Source organism: Mandrillus leucophaeus, unplaced genomic scaffold (assembly GCF_000951045.1).
Source record: "Mandrillus leucophaeus isolate KB7577 unplaced genomic scaffold, Mleu.le_1.0 Scaffold489, whole genome shotgun sequence".
NCBI classification, from domain to species: Eukaryota; Metazoa; Chordata; class Mammalia; order Primates; family Cercopithecidae; genus Mandrillus; species Mandrillus leucophaeus.
The window spans coordinates 1,460,620-1,469,492 of record NW_012105242.1 but is presented as its reverse complement, the minus strand read 5'-3'; the positions used below and the strand labels follow the sequence as shown (position 1 = coordinate 1,469,492).

General features: G+C 41.9%; 1 protein-coding gene across 1 annotated transcript in view; it reads left to right on the top strand.

The window, feature by feature from the left end:
• STAU1 (staufen double-stranded RNA binding protein 1) overlaps positions 1-8,873 on the top strand; it is a 90,289-nt gene that overhangs the window by 1,072 nt on the left and 80,344 nt on the right. The gene's annotated exons all lie outside the window — the stretch shown is intronic.

The following is an 8,873-nucleotide window of genomic DNA, read 5'->3' as shown; positions in this document are numbered from 1 at the left end:
TGGCCTCGGGCGCCCCCATCCCCTCCAGCCCTCGCCGGTGTCACAAACAGGTGCCGCGGCCGCCTTTCCTCGTCCCGCATGGCGCGCGCGGGGATGCCGAAGTTATTCCCAGGGCTGGGGCGCGGGTTGGGGGGTGGACCGCTTCAGGTCCCCTAGGGCTGGAGCCTTTCAGTGTCGCCGGCCCAGGTCTGTAGCTTAGTGGTTAAGAGCACGGCCCAGGTGTCCAAAACGGGTGCCAAACCCGGCTCTGCCCCATTAGGCAAGACACTTAAACTCTTTGTGTCTTGGTTGGAAAGGGGGCTGCTAATACCGTCCCTGCCTCTTAAGACTGTTAGGGTTCAGTGAAATGGGGCGTGTAAAGCGCTTATCAGAGTGCCAGACGCAGAGCGTGTCCCAATAAACCGTCTGCATAATTTATTAGCGTGATATGAAGGTATAATTTAATGGACAGAGTGGATAGAAGTTGACCTACCTATCCGTTTGGGTTTCTTAGAGGCTGCAGTGTTCCGCGTGCCCATGTCCAGAGCCAGGGCATTGTTTTGAGTTCTTAACATCTGAAAGGGGCGTACGCTTAATTGGTACATTGTCGTTGGCAGTCTGTAAACGATGGATGCTATTTCTTTCCATGTCCTCCGCTTAGCCAACTGCAGGATATTCACCATCTCCCGCAGGATGAGCAACCTGTCCATTTCTCCCCGCCCCGCCATCAGCCAGCTTCTTGTTGTCATTCCATTTCTGGGAAAGTTGCTGGCAGAAGCTTCCCTTGAGTTGAGCAAACCTATCTGGAGCACTTACTGTGTATCAGGCTCTGAAGCGGGGTGTACGAAGATGGAAAAATTTGTCTGTCTGTTCTTTCTCTACACCTCGATAAGTTTTTTTCACTGAAGCTTTGCTTATATTCCCCCCTCCCTGTTGGCTTTGCTTTTAAGCCCTTGCCCCGCCTCCGTGTTGCAGTATTGCTTGTGTGGAAGTTTTCTCCTGTTCCGCGAAGATACGTGCTTCAGTCTGTTCTGCCACTGTTCTTCGGCTGTGTGGACGTTTTTAAGTTCACACTTCTCTTCTGCTTGTAGCTTTCATTGTTAAGAGCGTGGTGGAAAGAGTTCAGTCAGGTTCCTGGTTGATTTTGGCCTTTCAGGAATCCGTGCTTACCAAATGTAAATTACATTGCTGCTTGTTGAGGTAAAAACTAAAAATACAGTTGGAGTGTAGAGGGAGCAGTTTCGGTTTTCCTGGTGACAGGTGGGATTTTTAGTACAGCAACTTTATTAAAGCATACTGGGTTTTGAAAAATTCTGTACTTAGTTTTATAGGTGTACTCTAAGGAAATGCAACTTATGGGTGTTCAATTTTATACGAGTAAGGAGTGTGTGTTTACCTCAGTGATCCTCCTGTATCTTAGGATTGTTTTAGGCATTAAATTTCATTAGTGGACTGAAAATATTTTTATTTATACGCTTCTCAACACACATGCGGCAAAGTGGCCTCCTTGTTTTTGACATTCTCGTAGAATTTTCTGACAGTCTTACCATTGTTTCTAATTTAAAATATTTGTTTGAAATTTTTTTTTTTTTTGAGATAGCCTCACGCTGTCTCCCAGGCTGGAGTGCAGTGGCACGATCTCGGCTCATTGCAACCTCTGCCGCCTGGGTTCAAGCGATTCTCCTGTCTCAGCCTACCGAGTAGCTGGGATTACAGGCGCCCGCAGCCGCACCGTGTTAATTTTTGTAGTTTTAATAGAGACAGGGTTTTGACATGTTGGCTAGACTGGTCTTGAACTCCTAACCTCGTTATCCACCCGCCTCGGCCTCCATAAGCAGGTTAGGCGCGGTGGCTCATGCCTGTAATCCCAGCACTTTGGGAGGCCGAAGCGGGTGGATCACGAGGTCAGGAGACGGAGACCATACTGGCCAACATGGTGAAACCCCGTCGCTACGGAAAATACAAAAAATAGCCGGGTGCGGTGGCGGGCGCCTGCAGTCCCAGCTACTCGTGAGGCCGAGGCAGGAGAATCGCTTGAACCCGGGAGGCGGAGGTTGCCTGTGCGACAGAGCGAGACTGTCTCAAAAAAAAAAAAGCCCCAAAAAAACCATGTAAGCAAACAACTATACAAACAGTGTAAAGCATGTCTAATACTGCCATATCACAATGGCATATTGCAACAGGGAAATGGTATTTTAAATACCATTTAAAAAATCTTTTTATTCTGGAAAATATGTAAAACTCGAATAGTATGGAGAACCCCATGTATTAGTCACTCACTGAGCTTTGACAATTATTAACTCATAGCCAAGGTCGGTTTTGTTTCATGTTGTATCCCCCCACACAAACTAGATTATTTTGAAACAAATCTTAAACGTTGTATCGCAACATTAGCGATTTTGGCTTTTACCAGATTGCTCTAGATTAATGTCACAAAATTTACTTTTAGTAGAATAATAGTTCTCATTTTGTTCGTTGGGCTTCCCTTCTCTGTTTATAAATGGTTTCTGTACAGCAGAAAAGAAAAAGAAAATTAACTCTTGATTCAGTGCTTTCAGCTCCTCAAAGTCAAAATACAGCCTTGCTTCTTTGTTGTGTACAAAAGCAAAAATTCTTGAGCTATTAATGACTATAATTGAAAAGCAAACAGAAATACAGATCTCCCTAGTCCTGTTTGGCAGAGACCTGCCTGTTAACCCACTTTAATAGAGATAACTTTGTGTCAAAGTTAAACTACAGTTAATAATTCGTAACGAAAACTTAAAAAGTTTCTTTACAGTAGTTGTGTAAAGATACTGCTGTTATCTTAGGTTAAGAATTAAACAAAAGATAATCTTTTATCGTAGAATTGTTTTCCAAAGAGCCCCCATGTGCTCTATTTCCAAATAACAAATTTAGCAAATATGAATGAAACCTTAATTTTTGTGAATAGTATGAAATCACAGCATGAGTGTTCACGTTTTTCTTTCTTGTGTCTAAAAGATCTCTCTTACAATGGAAGTTGACAGGAATATTATAAGTGTTTGTCATTGTTGCATAACTTTCAAATTTCTAGTCGTGAATAGTTTTCAACTTTTAGATCTGTAACGTTATTTCAGGTTTGTAGGTTTACTTTTGAGCTTGATCTGGTACAGTGGAAATGTTACATGTTACGTTTTAGTTATTACTACCTGGAAGATGGGGAAGGATACACCTCTTAAAATTGATTTAGGAAAGAAACACCAATTTAGTATCTGGGAAAGGACACAACACATTTTAGAAAATGTGTAGTGCTTCCCATTAAGCTTAAAGTAAAAATTTTAAGCATTGAGAATTGTTACCATAAATAGAGTTTCTTCAGAATAAGTTGCTCTCCTTTATGCTTCAGCCAGAAAGCCCAGGTATATACAGATTACAGCAGATCCTTGAATAATGTTGTTTCAAGATAATGTGAGGAAAAAAACTGTTTGTGGAGTTTGCACGTTCTCCCTATCCCTGCATGGGTTTTCTCCGGGTACTCTTGATTTCCTCCCACATCCCAAAGCTGTGCACATGAGGTTCACTGGTGTGTGGAGCAGTGTGTGTATGTGTGAGTGCTTTCTGCAGTGGATGTCCTGTCCAGGGCCGGTTCCGGCCTTGCACTCTGAGCTGCTGGGATAGGCTCCAGCCACCCCAACCCTGAACTGGAATAAGTGGTAAATTTTTTTTTTTTGAGATGGAGTTTCACTCTTGTCGCCCAGGCTGTGTGCAGTCTCGGCTTACTGCAGCCCCACGCCTATAATCCCAGAACTTTGGGAGGCTGAGGCGGGCAGATCACTTGAGATCAGGAGTTGGAGACCAGCTGGCCAGCATGGCGAAAACCTGTCTCTACTAAAAATACAAAAAATTAGCCAGGCTTGTTGGTGGGCGCCTGTAATCCCAGCTACTCAGGAGGCTGAGGCAGGAGAGTCACTTGAGCCTGGGAGGCAGAGGTTGCAGTGAGCGGTTATCATGCCATTGCACTCCAGCCTGGGCAACAAGAGCGGAAGTATGTCTCAAAAAAAAAAAATTATAAATTATATCTACTTCACATTTATTTCAGTGTTTAATATTAGAAGTGTTTGGTCTTTATTTGAAAGTTTGGTGATGTTTTTCTGATGAGAAATATGCCCTAGAACCTAACTCTTCTTTGTATCAGTTAGCCTGTGTTAGTCGGAAGTCTCAGTTTCCCAGAACCTATCCCTTACGTTAAGAGAGGATTTACTGTGTTTTAAGTTTAGAAATGGCCATGACTCATGGAACTCTCCTCCACCCCCATTCTAAAGTCCAGATCATTAATATCATTCTGGGTGTTATCAAACTGGATGCTGCTTCATCCCGTCTCTCTCCCCAATACCACAAGGTAGTCTCAGTTTGTAGGGCAGCTTTCTTTCTTTTTTTTTTTTTTGGTGAGACCAAGTCTCACTCTGTCACCCAGGCTGGAGTGCTGTGGCGCAATCTCAGCTAACTGCAAGCTCCGCCTCCTGGGTTGAAGCCATTCTCCGGCCTCAGCCTCCCGAGTAGCTGGGACTACAGGCGCCCGCCACCACGCCCAGCTAATTTTTTGTATTTTTAGTAGAGACGGGGTTTCACCGTGTTAGCCAGAATAGTCTCCATCTCCTGACCTTGTGATCCCGCCCACCTCGGCCTCCCAAAGTGCTGGGGTTACAGGCGTGAGCCACCACGCCTGGCCTGTAGGGCAACTTTCTTTGAGCCTTTTTACTGGATTGAGTAAGAGTGTAATTCAGCATAAAGATGAAACTTTCATGAAAAAGGTATCTTTTTGTGGGATTCCACAAGCCAGTTGCAGAGTTTGTTGCCCAGGCTGATCTTGAACTCCTGAGCTCAAGTGATCCTCCCACCTCAGCCTCCTTAGTAGCTGCAGTTATAGGCAGTGGCCTTGTTTTCATGAGCTTCTAAATGGGATCATCTTATTTGATGTCATATTTAGTGATGCAGAATTGTTCAGTTTGAGGACGTATAAATTCCTCCCCTCTCAAGAGCTTTGAGGTAGCTTTTTTAGAGCTTTCAAAAATATTTAGAGAATTTTATGACAGATTTGTTTCACATTAGACCTATAACAGGTTATTTTACTTTGACTTCTGGTGATGGAGACATTTGTGGTTGAAATGCTTCTCGTGTAATTTTCTACATGAGGTTTTCTTTAAATAAAACTTCACCAGAATCAAGGCTGTATACCATTTGTGCTGTTCCAAAAAATATAAATTGCCAGTTAACGGTTGAACTATGAGAGGGCATGTTAGTTGCTATGATTATTTACCCCCACCATTTTATTATGAAAAATTTCAAACATATTAACAAAGTTTATGAAGTTTTATTGTACATCTCTTTAGATACCGTCTACTTTCTGTTTATTTCTGCCCTGTTTCATGGTGGTGAATACCATCTACTCTTTATCATTAACATTTTACCATACAGTATTATGAAGCTTGAATAATGTTGGCTAAATCCATTGTTCTCACCTGCTAAGGAGATAATAGGATTATAAATATATAGCTAAGTTTATCTTATCAAATGCCACCGGATGGATGGCTTAGATATCTGTCTTATTGACAGCTTAATGCTCTGAACTAGAAAACCTTACCAAAAGAAAAGTAATATTTTTAAAGTGGTAAAATGGAAATTATTGCAAATAGCTTAATTTATTTTTTAAGTGTTTACATTCCCATACTAGTGAATAAGGTTGATGTAACAGTAATTTATGTCACCAGATAAATGGAAGTAGAGAAAAATCCCTCAGGCTGTTAATTGCTGTATATTTTCTGGGATTACATGTGTTTATTAAAGAAGTAGACTCAGGGAGCTCCCTCAAAGTATATTTACTGAAAGCAAAAGTGGAAAAATCTATTTGAGAAAGTGTTTGCTTTCGATTAAAAATTAGTCTTCTAAATATCAAATCTGTAACCCATCTGGCTTCTGTTTAATCTGGAATCTAATTTGGGAAAGAAGTGTGATGACTACGTGGGTTTATAAAAGTAATGGAAGCAAAACTGGCCATTTTATTATGATAGAAATTTTGTGTCATGTCTCCCAGACAATAAAGACTAAGAAAATCTATTTAAATACATTGGGGTCTTTTCCCCTGAGTGAAAATGATTGCTGAGGGTTAAACCTTCATTAGATTGCCTCCGCTTTTTTTTTTTCTTTTTTTTTTTTGGAGACAGTCTTGCCCTGTTGCCCATGCTGGAGTGCAGTGGTGTGATCTCGGCTCACTGCAACCTCCACTTCTTGGGTTAAAGCAATCCTCCTGCCTCAGCCTCCCGAGTAGCTGAGACTACAAGCGAGCACCACCACACCCGGCTAATTTTTTGTATTTTTAGTAGAGACAGAGTTTTGCTGTGTTGCCCAGGCCGGTCTCGAACTCCTGAGCTCAGGCAGTCCGCCCGCCTCAGCCTCGAGAAGTGCTAGGATTACAGGCTTGAGCGACTGTGCCCGGCCTTACCCCTGTATTTGATGTAGCTACAGAACTGGTTGCTCAGTGAGTGGGTTGGTTTTAGTCAGCATATTCTCTGATCCCATTTAAAACTTTTTACAAGTGGAGTGTCGCTGTAAGTTTTATAGATGTTCATGTGTAAGAACAGGTTTAGTGAATTTGCTGGATAATAATACTCGCTACTATTGAGCTCTGTGATTTTAACCATGGGCTAGGTTAGAATTACAGGATGAAGGTTATTTTATGCAGAAAAGGAATCTAAAAGGTCAAGTTGAATTTACCTAATAATATAAAAGTTGCAGTTCATTTAGCTCTTTCCTTGAACCAAAATAAAAGGGTTTCTTAGACCCTTTATGTTGTATTTCTAATGCAAACATCTTTGCAGCGTAAAGGTCATAATTGCTGAGGATACTTCCGAGAGGCCAGGTAACTGGCTCAGAGTCCTGAGACAGCAAGTATTAGTTCTAGAGCATAGGCTGGTCTGACTCCAAAGTCAGTGCTCTTTCCACTGAACCATGCTTTGTCTCTAAATTATGCTTAGGTGCTTTTTGTTTAGGATAATTGTTTCTGCTTGTCACTAGCGGCCCTCCCCCGACTGCCCCCACCACAGCAGCTAGGATGAATTTTGCTCATTGGAACCTTAGATCAGTTTGAAAGAAAGCCTGGTTAAGTAATAGTCTTTTAAATGGACCCTTGAAATAGCTTTCCAGTTTGCTTTTATTTGTTCTGTCAAATTAAGCTAAAACTTAAAACTGATCCACAGGTTTGTGTGTGGGGAGGGGCTGTCTTATTAACCTTTGTGTTGAAGGAGGCCAGCTCCTAAATTACTACTATCATGTGCCATCAAGTTTGTTAAAAATTGCTGGCACGGTGGCCACGCCTGTAATTCTATCATTTTGGGAGGCCAAGGCAGGCGCACCACCTGAGGTCAGGAGTTCGAGACCAGCCTGGCCAACATGGTGAAATCCTGTCTCTACTGAAAATACAAAAATTAACTGGGTGTGGTGGTGTGTGCCTGTAATCCCAGCTACTCGGGGGACTGAAGCAGGAGAATGGCTTGAACCTGGGAGGTGGAGGTTGCGGTGACCTGACATTGTGCCACTGCACTCCAGCCTGGGCGACAGAACAAAACTCCATGTACAAAACAAAAACAAAAACAAAAAACCAATAGTCCAGATTGTTGCTAAAAAATTCATTTCTTCTGAATTCTAACGTTCTGCTTTAGTGGAAATGAGTTAATTAAGCTTCCAATTAACTTTATAGGATAGGTGCTGGTTGTCCTCTTTGCTTCCTAGCCCTTTCTAACATCCCTTTTGTGGCTGATACTGTTGGGAGTATTTAATGCAGCTTTCTGTTTGGAATTGAGCTGCTTCCTGAACAATTTTGTTTTACTTTTCTTTGAATCGGTGATCTGAATCAGAAGCTTCTTTGGTATTCCACCCGGGCAGTCGTCGTCTTTTATGGCTAGTCTTAAAAGTCTGGATCAATGAAATTAAATCTGCCTTTGGATTTGAGCTTTTAGTGAGATGGTGTCTGAAGTTCCATTTTGTGTTTAACTTCAACTGAGGCTACCGTGTAGTCTGTAATGACATAGCATGTCTCGCTAATCACTAAAAGGTGTTGGAAATATCCCTTGGGATGAAGTGAGCAGATAATGCTGCTTACATTGTTACTATATTAGCTCCTTTCAGAGATGAGCTTTAGGATCTTACTAGATCTTGTCTGATTTTCTCCTGTCTTTGCTTTTTTGAAGTCTGTGCCTTCTATAGATTACAATTAACTGAGGCATGAATTTTCTACCCTTGCAGATTCCACCCTGATACAAATAGAGCCATTGTTTGCTGAAGCCATTGTGATTTTATGCAGAATGTTGGGCAGTCCTTTCCTCTGTCAGAAAGAACAATTTATATGTAATGATAAGTCTAATTATGCTTGGAAGCTTATTTTCCTTGTTGCACAATTGAACCAACCTGCTCATGAAAGCTCCATGACCCTTTACCTAGATGACATTCAAATATAGTTAGGCAAATAAGTTTCCTTTTGGTTTATCATTGAGTAAACCTTTGCAACCTGTAATGTTTAGCAAGTGACTATTTCTGTATAGTAATTTTCCTTTTAGCTGAGAATTTATTCAAGCACCAAACATAAAAAAGAATACAAGTGAAATCAACTTTCTTTTGCATGAGGGACTTTCTATAATTTGCTACTTTTTATCATCTTTTTTTTTTTTTTTTTTGAGATGGCGTTTCTCTCTTGTAGCCCAGGCTGGAGTGCAGTGGCGCGATCTCAGCTCGCTGCCACTTCTGCTTCCCAGGTTCAAACGATTCTCCTGCCTCAACCTCCTGAGTAGCTGGGATTACAGGCGTGCACCACCGTGCCCAGCTAATTTTTGTATTTTTAGTAGAGATGGGGTTTCGCCATGTTGGCCAGGCTGGTCGCGAAC